At 41.2% G+C, this 24995-nt stretch overlaps 1 protein-coding gene across 5 annotated transcripts in view; it reads left to right on the top strand.

Annotated features, from left to right (window-relative positions):
• TSNARE1 (t-SNARE domain containing 1) overlaps positions 1 to 24995 on the top strand; it is a 515811-nt gene that overhangs the window by 396749 nt on the left and 94067 nt on the right. The window lies entirely within an intron of this gene.

The raw sequence follows: 24995 nt of genomic DNA, 5'->3' as shown, positions 1-24995 counted from the left end.
AATGTAAATCAGTAGAGTTAGAGGAAGTAGTTATCCATATATATAAATCTAGAGATTTTTTTTTAACCATGGAAAATGCCACGGTGCAACTGCTAGCACCTCCTTCCCCCCTTTACTCCGTTCACCAAAAAAGCACTTGTTAAGTCTACAATATCTGCTGGAAAGAATATGTGGCTTATTCATCTGGTACTGTGGCTTGGAAGTTTTCTCCCGAGTGCCTCTCTCTTTGTACTCCACTATCCCAACTGCAGGAATTTATATCCTTCTCTGTGGAATAAGGCTGGGGTTTAATTGCCATCTTTGCATGAAGAGGACAGTCAGATTAAGTGGGGGAAAAAATGCATTTCAGCAGCAGCCCGGATTACACACAATCAGAGGCAAAGTCAAGCATGTGTTTATCCCAGAGCTCCCCCTTCCCCAGCAGTCCTTGTCCTCTGCTCCCCCCTCATCTGTTCCTGTTATTCTAGTTCTTCCCTATTTCTCATTCATCCCTACCTTTGCACCTCCTTTTGTCCCCATTATGTAGAAGTGGAGGCTATCTGATGATATATTTGTCAAGTAACCCTATTTTTAGAGTAGTGTGGGCTATTGGGTACAAGCTAAGCATGTGAAAATACAGTAAATGGAGAGTATAAGAGAACAAAAATGATACAACATCATCCAGTTTATCCAGTTCCTGCTGAAATAGGTAATTGTCTTCTTTAGCTGTCATTGGAAGTTCCCATTTAATATAGGAAATGGAATACTAGAAAGAAAGAGGTTGTTAAACCACAGGTTGCTTCACTCACTGATTTCTTGTCTTAATCTTCATTTAGTTCTGAAAAACATGCAATTTTTCTAACTTCTTAGAGATCTTGTTTTAATACTCAAATACCTCATTCCAGACCCTTAATTTTTACAAGATATAAAAGTTGTTTTATACTCAACTGCTTACACATTTAAGCCTCTGAATCCCTCAGCTGGTTTTAGTGCCACTCTGACAATGAAAAGGGCTAATTCAAGATCTATTCTTACATTTATAGCATCATAAAGAATGTTCAGAGTAAAGACTTCATTTGCATACATCATAAAAATAAACAAAATAATTTGCATAAAAGACTGTGCATGTAGCAGTGCTTTGACTGAATGAGGAATCTTGGGAAATATGATTCCCAAGATTGATGAGAAAGAAAGATGAGAAAGAAAGGGGGAAGAAGAAGATGGCTTACCAAACGTAGGAAGGCTTTCAAGGAGTGGGACGCTCTGGCTTCTTTATATTGCTAAATCCTTTGATATTTTGCAATTTTGAGGAAGACATGAGCTATAAAGATCCCTGGAAATCCCTCGAGAGGTGCTAGGTGATGTGTGGCAGCTTCAGGGATTCTCTGGGTTGAAAGTGGTAATCAGTGCTTTTCCCGGTCAAGTCTAGGGTTGTACCGCTCTGGCCAAAGCTTGAGAGAAATCCCAGTGGTTGGTTGTCGATATTTAGCATGCATCATTTGTCATCTATGTCTGCATCCCAGATTTCTCTCTGGTGTGATTCAGTATTGCTGAAGTCAGCAGCCTGCATTGGAAGTATGCTGATTTATTGTGCAAGGGGAGAATCTAGGTTCGTGGCATATCTGTATGGCATGATGTGGTGCCCATTTAGGATTTTCTGGAATTTTACATCAAGAACATGGAAAATAACCCTGACAGCCTACACTGATGATGTTCATCTTAGCCATGCTTGCATCACTTTTTACTGCCCTATCTACCTTTTTTTAGAAAATAATTTTGCTTTATGTTTTGATTACTTCTGTTTGCAAGTATCATCCTCCATGGTGCTCGCCTTGAAGAAAATTTGAAGCTAGAGGAGCATGAACTTAAAAGATACTAACAAGAACCAGCTTCCTACAGCTTTTAGAAGTACTTGGCCAATTTCCTGCTTTGGGGCCTTGAATATACCACTCCAGGTCTTCTCAGTTCCCTGAGTCTTTCAGACAGGGGTTAAGTTTCCGTGACTCAGTTCTCTCCCCTGTAAAATGAGGGTTGTCAGAGACTATGCTGCACTCAGACACAGTGTAAAAGGTACTGTGTAAATAGTACAGAAATACAGGTATTGAGAGCTAAGCGAAGCAGCCTAAAGAATTATGTGACAGGTTGTGGCTGTCCTGTGGTCTCCTCTCATCCAGCTAATGAGTGTAAAGCAAAATTGCTATTGGGATGGAAGAGCCTCAGGCAATGTTTGAGTCCTATGCTTGAGTGGTTGTGTCTAAAGCTGGGGTGATTAGCTGGTGCTATGGGGAAAATCATTCAATACGCATCAGGATTTCACAGCCCTCTTTGATCCTGCCCTCATGTAAAGGTTAATGGATCCATGAATTGCTGGAGCACATAGACCTTACCCATGGACCCTGCTGACAAGGCAGCCCACGACGACTGCAGGTCTAGTACCTGTCTGTCCACCAGACCCCTGCCACTATGGGATGAGTCTCCCTGTGGATTCAAGGGAGGGAAGACTGCTGTCTGCATCATCATTAACTGAAAATTTTCACCTGTATTTCATAGGTTTAATTGATAATAAAGGTTGTGATTGTGACTTCATATTTCAGTAGTTTCAGAAAACTGTGTGTTATTGGGCATTAGAAATCCCACAGAAAGCAATTTGCAAGGTCTGAAGTTTCTACTTGTCTTGGCCCAAATCTTCACATAGAAACCCCTCCTTCCCACCCTTTGCCTTGCAATTTAAATGACAAGAAATGAGCCATGCTTCTCACGCTGGGATCATGCAATGTCAGCTACACACGTACACACACACACAGACACAGGGACAGCTGCATTTCGGCAGGGAAGTAAAACATATATGGCTTGACATTCAGTTTTAACCTGTTGGTATAAACCAGCTCATTGTGTATTGTAGCATCTGATTGCAGCACGATTGCAGCTGTAACGGCTGAGACTGGCATCTTTTGAAGCCGAGCTGCTGAGACTAGAGGAGCATAGAGAAACAACGGGATGTTGACACTTGCCTCTGCTCCCCACCGTCGAAAAGATCAGGGTCCCAGGTCCCCCTAACAGCACAGGTCTAAGCTTTGGATCTCAGACTCTTGCAAACTAAAGAGCATCTTGCCTGACCTGCTGTTTCTCCCTCCTCTCAGCACCTGAGATCTTGGTGCTATTGAAAGGAATCTCCATGAAGAAAATGGACAAAACTAAAACGGGTGAAGGGAGGGGGACAATGAAGGGCAGTTCTGTTGTGTGTGCTCTGCTGATTCATAAGACTTGTGAAAAATTTCACGCCATGCATAGCAAGCTTAGTTTGCTCTCCAGCACATACCGCTCTTTCATATAGGCCAGCAATTTTGTGCCTGGTAATTGAAATGTTGCACACTTTTAGGATTTTTTTTTGCCAGGCGTGGTATCTTTTCAGCTTTGAAACAGAATCCCCTTTAGCCAATTGCCAGCAGCGCGGTATAATGAACAAAACAGCCAGTTTGGGTGTGATGCTGGCAACACCAGCTAGTAATTTATACCATATTACACAGCAGGGCAGGAGCAGCTAATGAAGTGCTACCTAAGTAAATAGTCATTTGTGCAGCTCCGATTAAACCGTTGGAAGTATTTCCAACAGAGCATATAGCGCTAATGAATCTCATTATTACAAATTGCCAAGCAGCGCCAAGTGTACGGGGGGACCTTGCCAGTCAGCCCTCTGCGGCCACAAATCTTGCAGCCATAACTTAGCATGGACGTAGCTTGCACCACGAAGAGGAAGGATTCCTTAAAATGAGCTCTGCGAAGTCAGTCCGCTCAGAGGCAGCATCCCTCTCTCCTCCTCTGCTATCTGCCTGTCATCCTGAATATCTCCAGCCTCCAACCTTCCTCTCTTTCTTCCCGACCTCACTTTTACCGTCTGTTCTCACATTCTTCTCTCTCCAGGATTAGCTCTTTGGGTTTTTTTAAATTTTTTTCTTCCCCCCTTCTCTGTCTCTGGTGAATCATATCAGAGAAACAGAAAAGAAGAATATCCAGAATAATAGAAACCATGCCTTGTCCAGTTCTCCTGGCTTCTTTGCTAGAGATAATGCAGAAACAATCAAGCCAAGTAAGATCACTCTGTGAGGTTTCTATCGCTTTTTTTCCTCTTCTTCACCTTATTAATATTGCAGCTGTCGCAATCCATAATCTCATGCGTTAGCTTTACCCGGGCATGCAGCTCTGTGTTGATTCGTTTATTTTAATCAAAGTTTCGCCTCCTGATATTTTTCCCTGTCCAGGCTGGAACAGGGAAAATGAAATTTCAACAGAAAACACACACACAAATCGTTAATATTTGACCTCTGGAAAGAACTAATTTATTAAACTTTTTTTCAGCCCTTCAGTGTATTCAGAGACATAGTTTCTTTGTGTGTTACTTTGGCAATAATACTAGAGCATTTCCCCATGAGCTTCTCTAAGTGATCTCCAGTGTACACTAATAGCCCTTTGCCTTTGGCTTTTCTCAGTATAACACACACTTAGTCACAGGATCCCCTTTGGGTGATGTGGCTTTTTTTAGTTTTTTTTTAGTTTTTTTTTTTTATTTTTTCATTTTTGGGTTTTTCTGGGTTTTTTTATTTTTATTTTGGGGGTTTTTTTTTGGTACAGCTTACAAGAAGACGGTTTGTTACTGTTTCAGTATGAAGTATAGGAGTCTTCTGCTGCAGCTCTGGAGTTTCAACAGATGGAGAATATTAAACCTTCATATATATATATGTATTTCAGAGTGTAAAAGGATTGATTGCCACAGAGCAAGACACTAAAAGCTGGTTGTTGGTTTTTCTCATACTGAAGCATGTTTCCCTCCTGACGGTAAATGGCTCCAGAAAGACGCTGACATACTGATCGTCTACTCATATCATTCTGGGTGGTGGACACCCTTATAGACAATTTAGAGATTGAAGGGCCTGGAAGTACATATTAAAGAAAATTAAAAATCCAATCAAAACAACATAATAAAAACAGGAGCCAGAATTGCAATTGCTACACTAAGCACTAAATCTTGAATGGGGGTGTTTCAACAAGCTGTTTCTCAAAGTTTAACAGAAGAAACCTTCTCCATTGCTGGGTGGAAAAGGGGATAGTTCTGATGAAGGAGGATGTGGGATCATGTCATGAAGTGGTGTTGGTGGGCTCACATGGCCAAATTCAAGGGTTCCTGGACCAGTGGGAATTTAAAAATATTGGAATTAGTAGCAAGAACAGTTTCCACAGCTTAAAGGTGGAGCATTAACTGTGGAGCAGTCTCTGGTCTTCACAGCAGCATGGGATGTGGGACATTTCTAGTCCCCAGGTGTCAGATGTTGCCAGACAAGTTTTCATGTTAAAGAGGGGAAAGATCTGGGCCTGTGGGGGAGAGCTGGCTAGTTTGGCCATGCTGGTATGGATGTATATCCTCTTTTCTGTTTCTCTCAAAAGCTATATGCTTTCACTATGCAGAGTATCTGGACAACCTGTAGATAGGATCAGACCCAAGGGATCTGTGTATACCAGTTTATGCCAGAGGAAAAATGGCAATGCAAGTAACCACTTTCCTACCTTGCCCTACTTCCCAGACACAACCCAAATCTCAACCCAGTTGTCCTGCAAGACCAGAACTTTGCTTGCACTGCCTGGGTTACGAGGCACTTGCTGGGGGCTGGAGTCAGTGTCTTCTCTATTTCAGAGCTGCCCAGCCACACATGTGCCACATCTTTAAAGGGCGCAGGAGCCGGACATCTGTGTGCAGCATTGAGCCCATGAAGCAGCAATTAGCAATGATTTCTAAATTTTCTTGGTTAAGCTCTCATTGTATCTCACCAGCCCACTCTCTCCCTCCACCCCATCCCTCAACAGCTAGTTCTTTCTCGAGATCTATTAATATCCTGTGATTTACCTACAAATAAAGTATGTTACTTTCTGATTCCCACCGGGCATATGGAACAGATGTCCCTTTTCAACGGATTTATCAGCAATTACAAATAATTCAGTGTAAATAAGTTTTCCAAGACCTTCAATTATGCTCATTAGCTTGAAGATAATGAGACATGGTATCAAATTTAAATCCACCAGCCTATAAATTTGGGGATGAAGAGGCTTGCTTAGGTCCACAGCTTTAACTGAATGTGAAGCCAGTACAACAAGGCACTCTAGATATTTGAGGCAAAGCTCCTCAGGATGTTACTAGGAGCTTTGCATGAACTAGGATCATGACCATGCTCTCATATTTTTGCCCCAGACATTACTCAACTTAGTCTTGTCTGTTCCTTTAAAGGGGCTGTTATTTCAGACCCACATGGGAGTAAAGTCTTCAAGGCACACCCTCTTCAAGGGAAATCACAGGGCAACACAAATGTTAAGGTTCTGCTGCTGGGGAGACAGGATATTTTTTGCTGTGGGCTACCCAGGTATTTTTAGTTGCACATGCATCAGGTGCTTTAGATAAGAGTACATTTGGAGACTGTAAGTCCCGTGTCCCCTTAGAACCCTCCTGGTTAGAGTTGTTGGGGAAAAAAACCTAAACCAACAACAAAAAAACAAACACAAAACCCCCCAACAAAACAGAAGATGGCAGCCGTGTCTATTTTAGTACCTCCACTTCTGTTCATCAGGACCATTTCTGCAAGCTGATCTTTGCAATGTCATTTCTTCCTTCTACTCCCCTAGGAAAATCTCAAAATCCTGTCAGACATTTATACGCACATACACACACACGTGTATCTTCTGCCACAGATTCTTTTGCTTTAAAGATTAGAAATAGCTCAACAGAGCAGCTTCATCCATGGCTGGTTATTAGTAAGAACAACGGAGAAGAAGGGGCTGATGGGCAGAGAAATACTTTGTTAGCCTTCTCAATTTCTCATCTTCAAGGAGAACACATCTACTGGTCTACTCCAAACGTATCTCAGGGATACTCAAGATAACTGATGTATTTAATATGCCGATTTTCTGTTGTTGGATCTTGGCTGAAGCTACAGAGGAGATGAGACAGGATTAAATGCATACCAGAGAGATAAAAAAGGTACGTCTAGTGCAGGAACGTGAAGCAGCCTTTGAAGTCTGTGGGAGGTATGACTGTTTCCTCCAGCTCAGAATTCATATCAGTTTATTTAATTCTTTTTAGGACTGTATATTAACAGACTTTTTAATAGTACAGCTTTAAGCAAGTAAGTCAATGAGCAGTCCGTAGCAGAACTACTGTGTTATACTTCTGCTGTCTGTGTCATGAACAATAATAGATCACCAACTCCACTGCTCAGTGGAAAGTGAAAGTACATTTCTCCCAAAAGACGATCTGTCTAACTCAGGATTTTTTTTTTTTCCTTGATACAAATTTAGAATAGCTAGATAGGTAGATTCTATTTTGGTAGAATTAAGTCTCTCCATGCATCTATAATAGATATAAAAGTGAACAAAGGGATGTTAATTCAGGAGGATATTCTGTGGCTACATCCAAGAATGAAAAGCATCCCGGAAAATTCCAAAATGTGTTTTTAAATATCATAATCCAGTGCAAGGTGCCCAAATTGACTTTAGAAGCACATTGTTGATATTAGGAGTTGCTATAATAAGCAGAATCAACCAACAGTATTTCCTAATGGGGTTTTATAATTGCTTGTTGGGTATTTCCGGTTTTTGGCTCAGAGCCTTTTATTCTTGTTGCTAACAGAAAAAGTGTAATAACCAGTAGCTGCAGCCTACTGTGGAGGACACCATCCAAGTTAGGAGAATATGTAATGAGCAGTTTTGATTCACATTCTCTTACTCTTTAGAAAATAATTCTAGTCTTTAAAAGGCTCCATGCACCACTTAACTCAGTAATTGGCAAAAGGGGATGGAAATACAACATTCTGCAAGTGAAGTTGCACATTTCAGATTACTCTGTAAGGAGAGCAGGCACTCTTTGTCACATATTCATAACTTCTTTCCAGTACTCAATAACCATTTGATATCAGGCAGCTGGCAGAATCTTGCTCTGTCTTGCATGGAAAGACGCTGCTTTCATGGTCTCCAGGGTATGTTACAGCACAGTTACTTGGGGCTCTTCCACACCACATTTTAAGAGTTAGGCTGGGCAGGAATTTAATGATTGCAGGACAGGGTAACACAGATGCTTTTCCAGTCCACAGGGAAGAGATATCCACGTGAAGGTGCCCACAGGCTAGAAGGGTCACAAAAATGGTTGTTGTCAGGACAGCTCCCACCTGCCATATGGTGCAGCAGTCTTGAGAAAAATCATTGTGAATAGGGCATATCTCACCTAACTTTAGGTGTTTACAGTGTCGGTGCCTGTACTTGGTACCCATAGGTGTCTAGGTTCCTATTCAAGTCACTGACATTTAAGAGGGAGGCCATCTAGTCAAATATAAGCATTTGTGGTAAGGTGCGAAGGTTCATGCCCTAAACTCCACTTTTCACTAGCTCATTATTGAGTATTAAGGATGCTCGGATCTTTTAGGAAGGAAGGAGAAATGAAGGAAATAAAGAAAGAGAGAAAGAGAGAAAGAGAGAAAGAGAGAAAGAAAGAAAAAGAAAGAGAGAAAGAAAGAAAAAGAAAGAAAGAAAGAAAGAAAGAAAGAAAGAAAGAAAGAAAGAAAGAAAGAAAGAAAGAAAGAAAAGAAAGACAACATGCAGTGTAGATTGAGCTGTCATCACTTTTTATCCCAGACATAGGATTTCATGCCAAAATGCAAAGCACAGCAGATCCTCATTTGTGTGGCATCCGACTGCTTTTTGGCTCTTTGAGAGAAGCTAAAATTCAAAGGAAATGATCTGACCTTAAATGCGTTGTTGTGGTCTGCTAATCTCAACCCTGTTCTTTCAGTAAAACTCACAGGTATTGAAAGCAAAGCCCCTGTTCAACTGCCAGGCCCTCTCAATTTACTTAACCTTCTGTAGTCATCCAGGAGTTTATGCTCCAACAAGAGTATTTTTAAGGTACAAAGACTTGCTTTCTAGTTCACTGAACACATGGAGAGCCTTTTGTTGACATTATCTGCACTGTATCTTCAGGGAAGACGGAGAGTTTATAAGTGAAGAGGTTTGTGAAATTCACGTCCAAAAGTCAGGGAAGCAAACAAGCCAAGAGATAAAACATTCCTGACAGAACTAAGTTCAATATTGCAAAATGGAGAGGAAAAAAATTCAGAGGAAATGAATGCATTGGGGAATTTAAAACTAGAATTAAATCGGTTAGTTTCTGCAATACTTGCATATTTTTTATGGGGAGTTCAATTATGGTGAGATTATTAATTTGTTAAGTGATTAATGTAAGATTATACTAGAACAGACAGATTTCTCATTACAAATATCTTGTTTTATCTCATCTCTGCTAACTACAGTGCCAAATCTTGGAATGTTTAAATTCTGTTCTTCCTGGAGGAAAGGGAAACTTCCTATTCTTCTAGACAAACCTGTAATATTTGTTTGGAGGAACACTTGGATAGTTGGACTATAGTTTGGATGCTGGAAATTAATTTTCAGTTGCTGAAAGATGCTACATATGTCTGGTGGATCTTGGGAAAAGTTCTTTACCTCTGTCTGCCTGAATATTTTCTGTGCAAATTGAAGATACAACTTCTCTGGTTCATCATGTTTGTTCTTTAATTATACTGTAATCTCTCTGGGGGAGGTGTGACAAGATGACACATTGTTTAGAAAAAAAATGGTGAATTCAGTTAGACAATTAACATACAAAGCTAAAATCAAACAAAATCTCAGTGGTTTTCCTATTTTTTTTTTGGGGGGGAAGCAGAATAACATTAGTAATGGAATTTTAATTGATTTTTGTTTTAGTCTAATCACGCCTCAAGAATCTTATGGTAAACTATGATCTGATCTAAGTCAGACAAAATGCAGTCCTGCACTTATACGTGGAGAATTTTTAACCAACCAAACTTCAACCTAGCTCCTTTGAGGAACGATGGTCCACTGATTGATTGCCTCCTGACTGAAATCTGTGCCTAAGCTTTCCAAGAAAACTCCATGAGTTTCAACTCCCTAAGCTGTCATAATGTCATCTAAATGTCAGGATTTGTCTTTGCCAGGAAATGCCTGCTCCCTTGATGTCTTGAGACCTGGCATACACTGGAGAAGCAAAAGGTAAAGGCAGTATTATAAACTGAAAGTAGGAAAAGATGTGAAATACTGTCTGGGTGATGCCAAAGCTTTGTCTTTAAGGGGCATACGTTTTCCTGAGTTTTGTTTGGGATTCGGGAGCCACAGTTTTTAATATAGGAAGGCTTGAGTAACTTTAGTAATCCTTCTAGGAAACATCTGCATCCTACAATGTGCTGCTATGCAGAGGTACTTGAGAAAATTTGGGTAAGACAAGCGGCACAGCATTTTCTTTGGTGCAGGAGAGGTCACTCACTTTTGTACCCCCGCATCCCACCACTCTTCTCTGAAGAAATACCCCAGTGATTCAGGAATACAAATGTCATTCAGGGTCAATGGGGTTCAGTCAGTAAGTGGTTTCGGCTGGGTTAGAGTTAGTTTTCTTCCTAGTAGATGGGATAGAGTTAATTTTCTTCCTAGTAGCTGGTATACTGCTGTGTTTTGGATTTAGGATGAGAATAATATTGATAACACACTGATGTTTTAGTTGGTGCTAAGTAATGTTTACACTGGTCAAGGACTTTTCAGCTTCCCATGCTCTGCTGGGTGCACAAGAAGCTGGGAGGGGACACAGCCAGGACAGCTGACCCAAACTGGCCAGTTCCATACCACATGATGTCATGCTCAGTGTATAAACTGGAGGGAGTTAGCTGGGGGGCAGCAATCACTGCTTGGGGATGGGCTGGGCATTGGTCAATGGGTGGTGAGCAATTGCATTGTGCATCACTTGTTTTGTATATTCTATTATTATTATTATTATTATTATTATTATTTTATTTTATTTTGCTGTCCTATTAAACTGTCTTTATCTCAACCCCCTTTTTTTTCTTTCTTTTTTTTTTCCAATTCTCTCCCCCATCCCACCTGGAGGGAGGAGCGTGAGGGAGCAGCTGTGTGGTGCTTAGTTGCCGACTGGGGTTGAACCATGACAGTCCTTTTTGGCACCCAACGTGGGGCTCGAAGGGTTGAGATAACAACAGAACTGGCCAAAGCATGTTAAAACAAATTTGTTATAAGCATTCATTATATTAGTTTAGTAGTCGCTGGTCACAATGTTGATTTACTTGCTCTCAGAGTTGTGTTATGTAGCACCTTACTTGCCATATATACTGTTTATCAGTATTTATGTGCTGTTTATCACCTCTGGGAGGTGGATTAAGGTTATCGCTTTGCTGTACTGTGTAACACTGGCTTATGGTATGATAAAATTATTGGTCATGAGATCAATCTTGTATTTGTACTCAGCATTGCTGTCACCTCTGTACTTCAGGAGCCATCTATCGGAAATTATTAATGATTATACTTTTAACTTTTTCTCCTAGGAGAGCCAGCCTATGTGGAGACACCTTCCTCCATCTTCCCCTTCTCCCCCACTAATTACAATAGCTCTTGAGAATTTTAAATGTCCTTGGGATGTTCAAACCAGCATGTTCCTATTGCTATGTCTCCTGAATGCATGTCAGGTCTTGCTTAGGGTTAAACAACTATTTAAGAATACTGCAGTTACTCCAACCCCGGTGAGAGGTACTGTGGCTACTTCAACCCCTGAGACAGGCACTGCAGCACTTAAGCTCCGGTGATAGGCACTGTGTCTACACACTCTGAGAAAATCAGAGACAGAGAAAGAGGAGTATCCATAAGATACCACAACCAATCTTAACCTAAATACAGGCAGTGGGGAAAACCTTCCTCTGGTTCTGCTCATTTCTTGCTTGTCCATGACCCATACTGGTATAGATTCACATCTTCATAGCCTGATTTAGTTCCTACTTGAGCAATGCTCTTCCTGAAGTCATCAACATTTTTTTCCTTGCTTAAAGTGAAGAATTTAGCCCAGGCTGTTATAATTAAGGAGAAGAAGATTTTGCAGCGTAATATTTCCCAAAGGTGTTTGTCTTTTTCAGAGATAAAGATCAGAGGTTGTTTTGCTAGAATTTCTTTTCCTCGCAGATTGACCTAGTCTATTTTGGTTTTTAGTTGCTTTATGGTTACAAGAGGACTTCTGATGTTAATTTTCCATCACATCCATTTGCAGAATTATTCTACTTCCCATGCACTTTAATGTCTTAAAAACTGGACAAATTCCTCACTGCTCTATGTATTTAAGATGACTGCATAAAAAAAGAGAAAGAATAAATGTAATAAGTATTGAGTAGAATATTTTCAGCCTTTAATCTGGCATTGATTTAAGCCTCACAACGAAAATATAAGTGAAGAAACACAAATGAATTTGCTTACATAAAACTCATTTCTTATTAAAAGTGATAAGCAAGGTCCGGGAGAAACATTTATGCAGTTCCTCTTCTTTGTTTATTTCTTGCCTGGGTAGGCAGCACAGCTTGTAAGTGACTGCCAGAGCCTTAGCAGCCTGGCAGTGAGAAAATGGGTGGGCATGTTATGAGAGGTAGGTCCACATGTCCACCTCAGGTCTGAGACCTGCCTAGCACCGCGCAGAGTGCAGCAAAGGGATTCCCAGTGCCTGGTTCATTCTCCAACATGGCTTTATGACTTCCACCAGTACTGGGGAAGGAAGCGATGGTCCACGCAGTTGTCCTATACACCAAGCTGCCCTTTCCCACTCTACTGATTCCACTTATGTACTATTTCATCATACGCACTTCAGTGACTTTCCTTTAGCAAAAGACTGACAGTCTTTGTACAGTGCCTGCTATGCCAGACCCCTTTTTCTTGGCCTGTAAGTACTACCATAAGCATGATTAACAATATTTATTATAAGTGCATATTATATTACGCATTTTATGAGGCTTCTACAAATCCATGGTCTTTAAAACATACATTTCAACTAAAATTCCACCTAAGCCAAAACAACGTGAGAATTATTACACTGCAACACCACCACCAAAAAAAAAAGGATTTTATTTTTCAATAACACTTTATTTTCTGCAGATGGAGTCACAAGGGATCTTTTTATTTGACTACAACTGCTTTCACTATAATTTTCCACTCATCTGTCTTCCCAGGGATCATATTCAGATTGTATGTGCAAGGATTGCGTCCCTTTCTAGTGGTATGCAGCCACTTCTGGGGTGGAAACTAGAAGCTTTTAATTCGCATACCATTCCATATTGGAATTATCCACTGGAAACTATAGGTCAAAAATCATGTGGCGGTATGTTATCTGTCTTTTTCTATGTAATCTATTTTTAGAGACCAACATCCAATTGCTAAGTCAGCTACAGAAATATTTATTTTTATGATAACATTCAAGAGTTTTTAGATAAGGAAATTAAGCTGATGGGATGCATGTAAAAATCAGTAAGCTCTTTGATATATTATCACATGGAAAGTGAATACTTAATTTGAAAAAGCTAGAGATTACAGAAGACACTTAAAAGTGGGCAAGACTGATTTAAGGGGAGATGTTGAGATATGATCAGTAGCTGCTGGATTTGAATGGTCAGTACAAACTGGGACTAATCTTATTTAGTATTTTCATAATATGTTATTTTACCTTGGTGCACAGTCAGGAGGTACTGGGAGTTCAGAGGAAGAAAAGGATATCACTGAGGAAGAATAGTTTTACCAATGTTAGTGAAGAAACAAATACATTTCCTAACAGAAAGTACCAGGTTATTCACTTAGGGACTAATAATTTCCACTGTAAAATGATATCTCGTCGGCTGAATGTGAGACAGAACAAAGCTTGTGCCTACCAGGGTGAGTATAAATTATTAATGTACAGGGTCATGAAAAGATACGTGTGGCCATAGGATGTGGTAGGCAAGATATTTCTGGTGCTAAGGAGGGACTACTGCCCTTGTATCGGATAGTGTGGGGACCTCAGAGTACTGTATGTCATTCTGCACAGCAAAAGTGAGTTCAGGTAAAAGCAGAGCTTAACAGAGCTACTGACATGACGGGGAGAGGGGAGATGTTACATGAAGGCAGGCATTTATACCTGCTGCAATCTGCAGCTTAACACTGAAACATGCTAGCTGGCTTTTTATGGGCCAGCTCAGATAATGGAAATACTGGCAGTGCATGGATAAAGTTCCAGCATGGAAATTCACCTGTTTGCTTGCCAAAAACAGAGCTCCTGTGCCTGGCACGTCAGCAGAGTCACTAATAGCTAAGATTGTCTCTATATGGCGTGGTAGCATAGGAAAATAAAGACTGAGAGGAACTGTTTATCCCTACGATCAATAATATTGTAAGAACAAACAGTTATAACATGCTTATGAATAAATTCATGCTAATCTTGGATTAGGACTGTCCAGGGAGACCATCTGATGAGGGTTCAGGTGGAGCCTGATCAGCAAGCAAGCAGGGATTAGGATGCGGTTGCTGGCAATAGCAGGGGACAGGGTACCAACGCAGATGTCCCTTTCAGTATGTGCTCCTAAATAAATCATAATAACAAACACATCTCAAGAAAAGTATCTCAGTCTCCTCTTTCCAGTTCCTAATTCTGCTGGATTCTAGGCTACTCCTGTGACAGTGTTCTTCATATAGTTTTAGTGGTACCTGGGGCCTGTTGTGGAATTATTTATCACTTTCATTCCTTTATGCATTTGAAGTAACAATGTCTGATTATGTTAAGTACAGTAAAATATCCAACAAGTATCATTACGCGACACAGTTCCTGTCAAAAAGAGGCAATTGTACCAAAAAAAAAAAAAAATCAGGAAGATAACCTTCTTCCTAATATTGTCATTTGAAATGTTCACAGCTACTGAGAATGGTGAATCTGTTCTGCCACCAGCTGTTCTCAAACCAGCCTAGAGAAAACGTGGCTCATACACAATGAGCTTTGGATTATGTTCGGTTTGTTTCTTTGTGTGATACAAAAACAGTACTTTTAGTAAAAGAATCTGACACATTTTTCTTCTTTGCATAATTTGTTACTTTTAAAATTCGTCTTACTTTCAAGACTGTCATATCTGGGTGGTTTTGTTTAGGTTAGTTATCTCTGTGTGTTTTCCCAAGCTCCCATGTACTTTGATTTGTTAGGATTTCAGTGCATCTTACCTGTGCATTAGATTTCATGGGTAATACTTAGAAGAAGGCCATTTATTTTATTTAATGATGCAATTACAAAGGTATCTTGTTTATTACATTAGTGCCCACATCCACGTCAGACTTGTCTTCAGGAGAATTAGTATCATTTGTCTCATTCGGGACCTGTAACTTTATGCCTCAATTATTCTGTACTATTGCATAAGTAACATTGCCAGGATCTCTATTAGATGGGGACAGCAGGTGACTTAAGGAAATTTAATACCCTGGCATTTTCAGCTGCAGAGCACTTGGTCCTATTATTAATCAAGGCTCCAGAGCCTTATTCATCTCCTGATTAAAGATTTCAGCAGAAGGGAATCATGCAAGCTTTAAGTACAGTATTTTTAATTAGGGACAAATTCAGGATATCACTATGCATTACTTCTTTAGTAGGTGTAATTAAAGAGCTGATCTGTAACGAGCCCGCTTGGAAAAATACTTGTTTTTAAATCCTAGCAGCCTGCTCTTAGAAAACAGACCAAAAGAAATGGGGCATAACATCAGTCCCTCAGAAATCTGGATGGGAAATGTCTTGTGGTCATTGTTGCCACCTGAAGGCTGAACATCTTTAGGGAAGACAGGTTCAGTCTCACCATGTAGTATGAAAAAGGCACATTCACACAGTCTTCATGCAAGCTGGAAGTATGTGGAGAGTCACTTCAGTTTAAGAAATAGTTTATGAATCATCTATAAAAAGCAGTAGGATTTGCTGTAGCTAACCTTAACCATCTAAATATGATATATCTAGTTTGAACTACATCATCTAGGCTCCTAGTGGGGAGAGAAAGACTCCTCCAATTAGGGATTCATCCCCTCCTGTGATAAGTTTTTGAGACTGATTATGAATGCAGACTGTGTGATATACCACACATGACAACTAGGCTACCCTAAGACATTTGATGAGGCAAAGAGAGAAGGGTCTACATAACCAAAAAGGTTAAGAGACTAAATGCTTTAGAAGCTCAGTAAAGAAATTTGTTCCATCTGCAACCAGAAGCCCCTCTGGCTTGCCTGTATTATTAATTTCTGCAGTGGCTACTACAGCTTTTTTTGGTCTGATGCTTCCCTCAGCTTTCCCTCCTGTCATCACAGGCTTCTTCCACTGAAAAAAAAAAAACCAAACCTCTTCAAAGCTGAACCTTGTTGGTTTTGTACAGCTTCCATGGTGGTATGAACATCACCATGGAACACAACTGTGAATGAAGGGTGTATGATACAGAATTGGGATGGAAAGTTTCTACAAAGTGGTATGAATTTTAGTTAAGATAATGTATTTAAATATTACAAGCCCATTATTATGGGTAGCACGTGCACCAAAATCAAAATAATGTTATTTTGCTAATTTGCCTACTGTTTCTCACCACAGATTCATTTTCTGTAATCTGCTTGGAGCTGAAGGGTATGACCTTGAGTTTTAGGAACCATCACAGGAGTTTTGAGTCCTACCCAATCCATAGTTCAAGGGTTCTCCATTGCTAGAGGGAATACTAGTTTAATATAGTCTTGCAGTCAGGTTAGAGCAGCTGAAAAAGCTACCACACCTCAGCTTCCAATTAACACTTTTCAGATGAGAAGCTATAAATGAACACGTTAGTGCTCCCGGTTCATTCCAGCATGAAGAGTAACAGGGACAGCATCTTAGCCAAGGAGGCACTAAGTAGGACCCAAGGAACAATAAACTCCCTGATTTCTATGAAAAGAAGATATTTAACCACAAATATAGCTGTTCCTTAATGGATGCTCACAGGGTAGCAGAGACATCTGAAGGCACTGGTTCACAGAGAGTTGATGGAGAATACCTGACTAGCTCTGTTGGATATACTCTGGATGTAAATACACACCATGTAAATACCGTAACTAAACTGGGGAAAGCTTACCTGGGAATTAGCCACTACTTTCATTATTTGCAGTGAGTCATTGGAAGTAAAATGAATACACGCATAAGCTTCAAAGAAAGGTATATGGTAACTTACAGAAAAGCTCAGGCTGTGGCTCTGAAGTTTGTATTTTGAACTATTAATACCAAATTTATAAGCTGTGTCAATGCAAGGCAGTGTACCGATTGTTTAAAGACATTCACCTGGTTAAAATGTGTTCAAAAATTGTCTGGAGTAACTTTGCCATGACAAAGTGTATGTCAGCCAGGGGTTATCTCCCTGCCATTTTGAGCTTCTGTTAAATCAGATACCACATGAAGATAGCAGGAACTGTTTCACTGAATAATTCAACAGAAACATGATGGCACATTCAAAGTTGACCACTGGCTAGTGATCCAGTAGTTCAGATCCAGTCTTGAGGACTGCGGGATGATAGTCTGATCTTTCCTTCCTCATCAATGGCAAAAGGGGGCTGTACTGGAAGGCTAAAGAGCACATTGAATATTACTGCAGGTATGGGTGGAAGGGAGAGCAGTCACAGACGCAAACTAACTTCATTACACTAAATACTTGCATGCTGCTGGCAGTCGCTGAGGCTCATATCCTAAATTTCTTTGGGACAATTGTCCCTACAGGTGTGGAAAATAATAGTTTAATTTATTACATTTTTATTTTTTCAATTTAAAAAGGTAAATAATTAAAATGAGTTAAATACTTTTAACAAAATCCAACTGCGCATTAAGGTAAAAGGAAAAACATTATTTACCTCACTAGGAAAAGTGCCTTCAAAGGCAATCATTCCTTTTCAATTAACCAAAATTACTTTAGGGAATCAGGATAACAGCTGCAGGAAATAAAATGAGGGTGAGAACATACTGAGAGATTACAAGAGTAGTTCAAGAACTCTCTCAAATGTGGTTGATTTGTGTAGGGTTTCTGCATAGGGGTTTACTATGTATAGGTTTGAAGACTTGACTTTCTTCATATAATTTTAATGTTGCTAGAGCACAACAGGGGCAGGCATGTAATGATACGTCCATAACACCACCTTCCCAGTGTTCAGTGCTCGCTCGCTCAGACACTTTCTTAACCAAAGATGTTATCCGTGTGCCTAATACTCTTTGATGGGTTTATACATATATATTTTTCTTCCATTATTTTTCTACTCACATTTTCATACACATAGACATTTAGCATCCATTCTCTCCTGTGGTAATGATTTCCACAGTCCAGATTCACGTGACAGAAAATAAAAAGTCCTTCCTTGTATTTTAGACTTACCATGTGATACTTACTTTCTTGTGATGGTCTGTTGTTCTTGTATCAATGACAAGGGTGGGGAAAAAAACACCCAAAACTCCAACAAAAAAAACCCATACAACAACACCGCCCCCCCCCCCCCAGTTTATCTAAAAAGAACATGGAAGGGAGCTGGTCCACACACAAATTTGGAGGTATAAACAGTATTGGGGTAAATCAGCCTGCACCCCTCCTTGTGAACCTGAGGCACCAGAATAACAAAGGGCTGCATAAGATAGAGTTTCTGACTGTGGTCAGAATTTGATTTGGACTTGATAAGGACTTGATAATTCTGTGGACAGAATTTTGATTTGGACTTTGATAAGGATGTTCCCTTAAGACACAGAGTTTCCTACCCCTGCTCAAAGGTGCATATCTGAATTTTGCACTATGTACTCATTGGATAACATGGCCCAGCCAATTACCCCTGTGCTGTTGCATAACGGAAGCTAGACCCTAGGTGCTACTAATGTTTGCTCATGAAATAAAGGCAGGAGGTAATATCAGTGCAGAAGGGGAGGGAGAAAGAAATAAGTGATCCTGAGGACAACAAAGACATGAAATGTAATATTCAATGTCATGCATTTGGGGATGAATATTAAAGAAAATGATCCTACTATCGTATAATTTAGCCCATATTATCAGAGACAGCAAGAGGGATATAAGCCAAGGATTAGGATGCTGAAGAGCTGCATTCCAATCTTGTCTCTGCAAATGGCTTGATGTATGCCCTTAGGTAAATTCTCTACCTTCTCTCTTACAGCTTCTCTTTCTGTATTAACAGGATAATAATATTTAGATGAGCTTTGCAAGGCCTAATTAGTTAATGATTATAAAGTGCTTGAATATGTAAAGTGCAATACAAGTGCTAGGGATTATTATCATCTTTGAAATAATGAAGAATGTTTATTAGTTAGTTATTGTGATTATTTCTTTTAAACCTCTTTATTGCTAAGTGTATAAGAGGCTGTCATCCATAAAGTGGGTTTTACAAAGGGATTTAAAAGGGAGGGGTTGGAGGAATGGTTAGGAGGCACAGATATAGTTGTAACAGGGAGTTTTAACACTGTATGCATGCCAGTTCCCACCTTAATATGGCAGCTGGTAGTCCAGACAGGAGAACAGTGAACAGCGGCATTTGTAGCCTCCAGTCGGTGTTTTGTGACTTCTGCTCTGTGACCTTGCACTGCCTGCTTGTTGGGTACAACTACTCTTTAACTGTGCGGTGCTCTACATACTGCTCCTCTGCAATCAGTTAAGGATTCTCTTTGGGACACTGTAATAAGAGGACAGAGGGATGACAAAGATAAACATATTGTTGGCTCTAGACTATGAAGTCCATGTATGTCTGGGAGCTGGGTAGGGATGCACATCAGGAGGTTCTCCTGACAGAATTACAGAATAATTGTGGTCGTGGCATCTCTGGAAATCTCATAGTGCAACCCTCTGCTCAAAGTAGGGTCAGCTAAAGCAAGTTGCTCAGGGTTATGTCCAGTTGGGGTTTGCATATCTCCAAATACAAACCCCAACTGTGGATGGAGACTCCACAACCTGTCTGAGCAACTTCTTCCCCTGTTTGAGCACCTTCATAAAACAACAACAACAATAACAACAACAAAGTTAATTCTTGTATTTAAATGGAATTTTCGTATTTCAATTTGTGCCCATTGTCTCCTGTTCTGTCACTGGGCACCACTGAGAAAAGCCTGGCTCCATCTTCTTTACTTCCTCCCATCCAGGCACTTATACACATGATTAATATACCCGTGAGCCTTTCCTTCTCCTGGCTGAACAATCCCAGCTCTCTCAGCCTCTCCTAGTATGAGATGGTCCACTCCCTTAATGAACTTAGTAGCCTTACGCTGGACCTGTTCCAGTAAGTCCATGCCCATCTTGTCCTGGGGAGCCCAGTACTGGACACAGCACTCCAGATGTCTCTCACTAGGGCTGAGTATAGAGGAAGGAAGGATCACCTCCCTTGACCTGCTGTCAATGCTTATGAGCTTAATGTATCCCAGGAGGTTGTTGGTCTTCTTTTTGCTGCAAATAAATGTTGCTGGCTCACGTGCAATTAGGTGTCCACCCAGGACCCCAAAGTCCTTCTCTGCAAAGCTGCTTTGCAGACAGTCAGCCCCAACCCATACAGGTGTATGGGGTTATTCCTCCCCGGGTGAATGACTATAGACCAGGGACACATAAATCCTGAACTGTAAGTAAAAGTGTGTCTTCGTTTTGAAGATTATTTAGTTCTTAATTCAGGTTTGGTAGGTATAATGCACAGTGGTGATTGGTTACCAGGAGAATGACATAAGATCATACGATAATTCAGGCTGGAAAGGACCTCAACAGGTCTGTAGTTCAACCTCCTGTTCAAAGCCTGCTGCTTCCACCTCCTGAGTATTGCCTTTTTGCATTGGAGCTCTGTTATGAATTTTCTGCATAGCCAAGCTTGCGTCCTGATATATCTATTTGTTTTGCTGAGTATTGGGATGCACTATGCCCACCATTCTTGTGCTTATAGGATGTTGTCCTTAAAACACTGCTAGCTTTTCTGAACTCCTTTGCCCTTCAGAGCTGCCTCAGATGGGATCCCACTGACTGGTTCCCTTAGCAAGTCAAATCATGCTGTCTTAAAGTCCAGGGTCTGCACTGGGCTCCTCTTCCTCTTTATCCCCTCGAGATCTGTAATTACGCTAGTTAATGCTCACTACAGCCGAGACTACTATTGATTATCACCTGTCTGCTTCACCCAGCTAAGTCCACCTGCACTACACCTAGAGCTAAGATTGTGCTCAATGTTGCTCATCAAACTGGCTGGACACTGGGCACTTTGAATCTGAAAACCTGCCTCCAGGATGTTTAGGCAAAGCTCATTTATTGCAGTTGTCTTTGCTGGGCCTGTTAGCTGGAGGATTGCACTGTGCGGGAGTGACAGTATAACTCCCGGAGTGAGCTGACACAGCACTGCATTGAGCAGGTTTATTCTCGTCAGCCCAGGATCTCTGCAGCGCTTTCCACGGCACGGTGTAGATGTGTTCTACATTTTCTCTAACTTCCTAATCCTTCTAGAGCCCTTTGCTATCAAAGCCCCTAAAAGTATGTTAATACTTAACCTGTAAAAGCTCTGCTTATCTTCCTCCTCCCCTCCCACCGTCCCAAACAGAAAATTGCTGACAAGTCTCAGGATGAGATAAACTGGCTCATGAGGGTGAGGAGAAGGAAAGACACTTAAGCTGACAGCCTTGATCTCCTTCTGCCATCCTTTTCCTCCAGACAGCCCTTCAGAGCTCCAGTACAAGCTGCGTGTGGAACAACTTTTACATGACGGCGTTTGCACTGCTGTATCCCTCCCACGAGCTTCTTAGGGACGAAACTTTATTTACTTCCATTTCTCTGAACTTCTCTTCTGGCAGTGCAGCCCAGCCCTCTGCTCTCCTGCACAACCTGTCAAATGGTGACAGCGTGATCTACAGGCGGCTTCTGAGAGGGAGACTAAGCTTTTAAGTGCCTTAAAATTTCACATGGAGATGGGTTTTCCATTGTAATAAGAGCTGACGGTACCTTTTTATAATCAAAATGCAAACTCCCTTCCACTGCTCACTGCTCGGGAGCACAATTGAGAGTGACAGAATTCATTACACAACAGAGACAGATGGAGGACTTTAAAAAGAACCATACATCAAGAGTGGAGGTCTGTGAGTGTGTAGATAGTGGGCAAAAAGCTTAAAAACTTCAATCCCCTCCATGCTGCTGAAAATTACCAATCTTCTTATCTTGGCAAAACCTTATTATGCAAATAGTTGTCAAGTGGAACACTCAAATTGGCAAAATTACTTTATTGTAGCACTTTTTACACTCCCTCTAAGAAAAGTATGTTTTGCTCCTGTGATAAGTAAATGATTGATTACTCTTGCTGTTTCAGAATAGCATGGAAATGATGTAGTAATACTGTCAGTGGCACAGGCTCCATTTAAACAGAGGGACGCTACCATTTTTGGAAAGGAGCGTGCTGCTTAAAAATGGCCCAGTCAGTACCTCTTCCTTCTCCTGCTTAACAATTCTGGAGGCACGAAGGCAGGTGAGTAGACTGAGATTTTTCAGACACCAAACAATTCCTCCCTTTTGCTTGCACCATTATGGACTTTGGCTGTTTTCAAACAAAATATGGAACTTGCCAGCACTTCTTCCCTGCCCAAAGTAGTAGAGACTTTAGTTTTTTTCTTCCTCTCAACAGTTTTTTCTGTGTTGCAACACGGAATACTTAAGTCTCTCAGACGGGGACTCAGTGATGAAATGTGTCCATTGCCTCCACATGAAGAGTATTATTGCCTTGGATTTTTTCTTGAGAAGTCAAGAACTGGAAATGGCTAATAGAGCAGAACTGCATACTCCCTCTCTTCAGAAGTGTTCAGCCCTCCTCTCCAGAGCCGATTGAAACTGGCTGTTGAATTGTGGGCACAATATTGCCAGGTACACTGCAGTCAGACTTCTTGGCACTGTCTTAGTACTGAATAATAAATGGCAGCAGAGAGGAACCAGATGTAACATAAAACTGCCTGAAATGGTCACTGCATTATTAAAGTGATTCTGTGAGTATCATTGAATCATAGAATGGTTTGGGTTGGAAGGGACCTCTAAAGGTCACCTAGTCCAACCCCCTTGCCATGGGCAGGGACATCCTTCACTAGATCAGATTGCTCAAAGCCCCAGTCCATCCTGACCTTGAACACTTCCAATGATGGGACATCAGCAACTTCTCTAGGCAACCTGTTCCAGTGTCTTACCACCCTCATTGCAAAAAAAAAATATTCTTTATGTCCAATCTAAATCTACCCTCTTTGAGTTTAACATCATTGCCCCTTGTCGTGTCACTACAGGCCTTGGTAAAAAGTCCCTCTCCATCGTTCTTATAAGCCCCCTTTAAGGCTCCCTGGAGCCTTCTCTTTTCCAGGCTGAACAATCCTAACTGTTTTTCTTCATAGGAGAGGTGTTCCATCCACCTGATCATTTTTGTGGCTCTCCTCTGGACCTGCTCTAACAGGTCGATGTCTTTCTTGTACTGGGGACCCCAGAGCTAGATGTGGTACTATAGGTGGCGGGGGGGGGGAGGGTCTCACAAGAGCAGAGTAGAGGGGGAGAATCCTTTCCCTCAACCTGCTGACCACGCTTCTTTTGATGCAGCCCAGGGTACGGTTGGCTTTCTGAGCTGCAAGTGCACATCGCAGGCTCATGTCCAATTTTTCGTTCACCTTCTCCACGTAAGTCCTTCTCCACAGGGCTGCTCTCAATCTATTCATCACCCAGCCTGTACTGATACTGGTGATTGCCCTGACCCAGGTGTAGGACCTTGCACTTGGCCTTGTTGAACTTCATGAGGTTTGCATGGGCCCCTTCCTCAATTATTTATGATAGGAGACAGTGCTTGCAAAAAGCCATGCTTTCACAACAAGTAGTGTTGCCGTCATACGAAGCTGTCTACATGAACAGAAAGGATATGCTGGTGATACAGGTGTGGGCAGATTCCAGCTGCCTTCCAGGGCAATAAGGATTCCCAGTGGTGGTGTTGGGAGCAATGTGGAGTGCAAATCACTGTTGAGAGTTTGCAGCCAGCTCTGGAGCAAACAGATGCCTTCTTGGCTCCAAGTGATTACTGAACAACGGGGCGGAGGGGAAGGAAAAAAGGGGCCTGTTTTTCTCCTTACATCCCACTTGAGTTGCTGTAGGTGACACTAAAATGAGTGAAAAAGACCTCACGCTATTCTTTCTCAGAGCAGGGAATGGAATAGCAACTGAAAAACATGCCCATGGGCTGACATTACAACAGCTTTTTGGAGGGCGAGCAATGACCATTCATCTCCTGACATGCCTTCACAGGAAGAGAAATTCAGATTGCTTGTTTGTTTGTCAAGTTGTTTGCAAGTTGCTATTGCTGATTTCCCCATCCATCTTTTTTTCTTCTCTTACAATGTGATAAAAGCAGAAGAGTATCTGCTGCCATTTTCTGGGCTGGACCAGCCTGACCACTAGCTGTAGTAACAGTGGTGGCAGAGTCTTTGTGCGATGTTTTGTTACACAGATATGTATCCTCATTGAAATGAACTGAGTTACACTTGCTTTTTTGTCTGCTCATTGGCAGTCTTAGAGTGGCAAATCTTATCTGAAAGCTTTCTAATTCAGAGACTATGTCTGTCCTTTTTTGTAGCTAATTCTCATTTTGGTAGATCTTTCCTTACTGATGCTGTATGTGCATTCTCTTCTCCATCTTTTATGAATGTCACTTTCCATCATCTTTGTGGCGTGGAAGATCTTGCAGCCCCAAATATTATATCTACACTTCACTGTCAGAGCAGTCTCAAATTCTTGATGTACAGTCAATTTGATGACTGTACATCAAAAATTCTTTGAGATGTACAGTGTGCTCGACATTTCCACCATCTTCAGATGCTTTTTTAACTGTGAGTGGTGGAGGACTGTAGTGAGTTGACCTTGGCCAGCTGCCAGATCCGCATCCAGCTATTTGGGGAAAATTAATTTAATTTACTGACAATTAAAATAGAGTTGGATGGTGAGAGAAAAAGACAACCATCAAAACAATACTTCCCCCCGCCTGCTTTTTCCCAGTGCCACCTTCACCCCTTCACTCCCGACTCCTCTCCCCTCAAGGGGCTCAAGGGGATGGGGGTTGCGGTCAGTCCATCACAGCCC

The sequence above is a fragment of the Mycteria americana genome, chromosome 2, assembly GCF_035582795.1.
Source record: "Mycteria americana isolate JAX WOST 10 ecotype Jacksonville Zoo and Gardens chromosome 2, USCA_MyAme_1.0, whole genome shotgun sequence".
NCBI classification, from domain to species: Eukaryota; Metazoa; Chordata; class Aves; order Ciconiiformes; family Ciconiidae; genus Mycteria; species Mycteria americana.
This window is presented reverse-complemented; position numbering and strand designations above follow the sequence as displayed.